Raw genomic sequence first — 2663 nt, forward strand, 5'->3', positions numbered from 1 at the left:
TTTTTATTCTAGCCAACCTAGGCTAAGGGACCTCCTGTTGAACAGGTGCTGGGGCCTCACGTGCAAGCAGGGATACATTAAGATTACAGCCGAAATGGTAAAACCTCTAAGGGGTAGATTTCAACAGAACACAACATGAATACACACCAATTCACATCAATGAACCGAATACACGTAATGTCTGACAATTAAGAGTCTCAATTGCATCTCAGCGACCCGCGCACCCAAATGCATACGACCTTCGGTTCATTCTATCACCATGTCGGCCAAACACGCCGAGAGGATCATTAGCTACGCGTCTCCGGAGGATTGGGACTCCTGGTCCAACGAATTCAAGAAACTGGCGCACGCCTACGACCTGTGGCAGTATATTGATCCGACCGATCGCATCCGATGGCCTCAGCGACCAGAACTTCCAGAAATCCGAGACTACCCCAGACAAGCAGATCCGGACGATCCCGATAGTGGCACAATGACGCCCGGCTCAGATTACGTACCGCCCCGGCGAATCGGAGAGTTGACGTCTGAAGGAAGAGCGGAATACGAGCATGATATCAGGATCTACTCTCTGAAAGAAACGGCGTATAGAGAGACGAAGAAACAGGAGCAGAAGCTGGTCGAGTTTGTCCTCAAGACGGTCTCGGCCACGTATCAGAAAACATCCTGCGTCACGGGAGACCGATTAGACAAGTGGTATCAGGAGCTACGAAGATCTGGAGTGGTATACAACGAACGCCTTCGACCCGAAGCGCGCGACAAGTACCACAAAGCCGTACATACAGCCCCGAAGATCAACAAACTCAACGAGTGGGTCACGGAGTGGGAGACGACCATGGCCGAAGCGATCAGCAAGAAAGTCCCCGATGCCCTCGACGCGCAATGCTGGGCGGAAGACCTGAACCGAGCAATGTATCACGTCCTCCCCAGCTGGGCATCTACTTTCCGACAACACCGACGCCCTCAAATCCTCAACAATTCCCTCAACTATCGAGAGGTCGCTGCCGACATTCGATACGAAGCCAAAATGGCCAACGCTAGCGGAAGGCCGTCAGGAATCAAGAGAGGCGCATTCGCAGCCACATACGGCGCTGCATCCAGGAACGACAGACCTGAAATCACAGACCGCGATAATGACACTATTGAAGTCCAAGGAGACGCCTCAGATTGGGCGACGGACGAAACATCCTATGCACATCGAGATACGCGAGGCCAAGGCCGTGGGCGTAGAGCACGAGGCGGCGGAAGAGGAGTATCAACAAAACGAAAACGAGCAGAGACGACCGTCAATCCGAACCCGGACGGCCCTACTTGTCGAGGATGTTTGGGTTTCCATGACTGGAGAGGCTGCTGGTACTTATTCCCAGCCCAGAAAGCCGAAGGATGGGAGCCCAACCAAGCGATACAACGATTAATAAACGACCGTCTCAAGAACGATACTGGTTTGGTGGAGGAAGTCAAACGATTGTCCAAAAGTAGAGACAGAACCACTCAGGACGAGTGACTTGGGCGGGGTATGGCACACGTCAAGGCAAGCTACCTAGTGATGCACAACTTTATCGCAGCCTTCAACTGTGCCCCCTACCCTCTCAGACATTCTGCCATCCTTGACTCTGGATCGACAATCCATATCTTCAATGAAGTATGCAGGTTCCTCAACTACCGACCGGCGCCGTCTGGAGACTTCGTCTACGCAGGGGAGTCACCAGTGGCCATTCACGGGTACGGGAACGTGGATATTCGCGTTCGAGGACCTCAAGGACCCTCTCTTCTCAGATTGCAAGATGTAGCTCATTGCATAAACTTTGCGTGCAATATTGTGTCATACCGCCAGTTGCGGAAAAGGGGCTACTACTGGGATACCAAAGGGAACAGCAACCAAATCCGCAGGAAAGATGATTCAATCCTCTGCACATTGACGGATCATTTCGACCAGTACGTACTGGAGTATATCGACAAATCAACAACGGCAGCGGCATTCCTAGCCAAACGGAAACAGTATGATTCGTGGACTAAACGCCCTCCTCGCAGTGGAGACGAAACCTTTTGGCACCTTCGACTTGGACACCCAGGGCCTGAAGCACTCAAGCACCTCGTGGGCCAATCTCGGGGGGTGAAGATCAGAGGGATCTCCACGGTTGAGTGTGATGCTTGTGGAATGGCGAAGGTGAAGCGCCAAGTCCGTCGACAAAGACGAGTTCCACCCGAGAAGGCTGGAATCCGACTCACTATTGATTTCCACGACATGAGTGGGGATCCAGGCTACACTTCAGCTATGCTGGTTACCGACCGTTACTCTGGCTATATCTGGGACTATTATCTTCCCGATCGAACTGCACCAACGCTTATCGGTGCACTTGAGCATCTACTTAGAACACTAGAGCGACAACTCCAGTGTAGACCCGAAGTCATCGAGTGTGATAACGAGATCCCGGATAGTCACCAGGTAAGTGACTTCCTCAGTATCAAAAACGGGATGCGCCTAGAGCCCTCCGCGCCATATGCCCAAAGTCAAAATGGCGGCGCAGAGCGCTCGGGGGGTGTGATCAAGGAGAAAGCTCGCGCGATGAGAATCGGAGCAAAGCTGCCTTCGTTCCTTTGGGTTGAGATCTGGCGTGCTGCCGTATACCTATACAATAGGACACCCAAGTATATCTACAATTGGA

This window comes from Fusarium oxysporum, chromosome 15, assembly GCF_000149955.1.
Source record: "Fusarium oxysporum f. sp. lycopersici 4287 chromosome 15, whole genome shotgun sequence".
Lineage (NCBI taxonomy): Eukaryota > Fungi > Ascomycota > Sordariomycetes > Hypocreales > Nectriaceae > Fusarium > Fusarium oxysporum.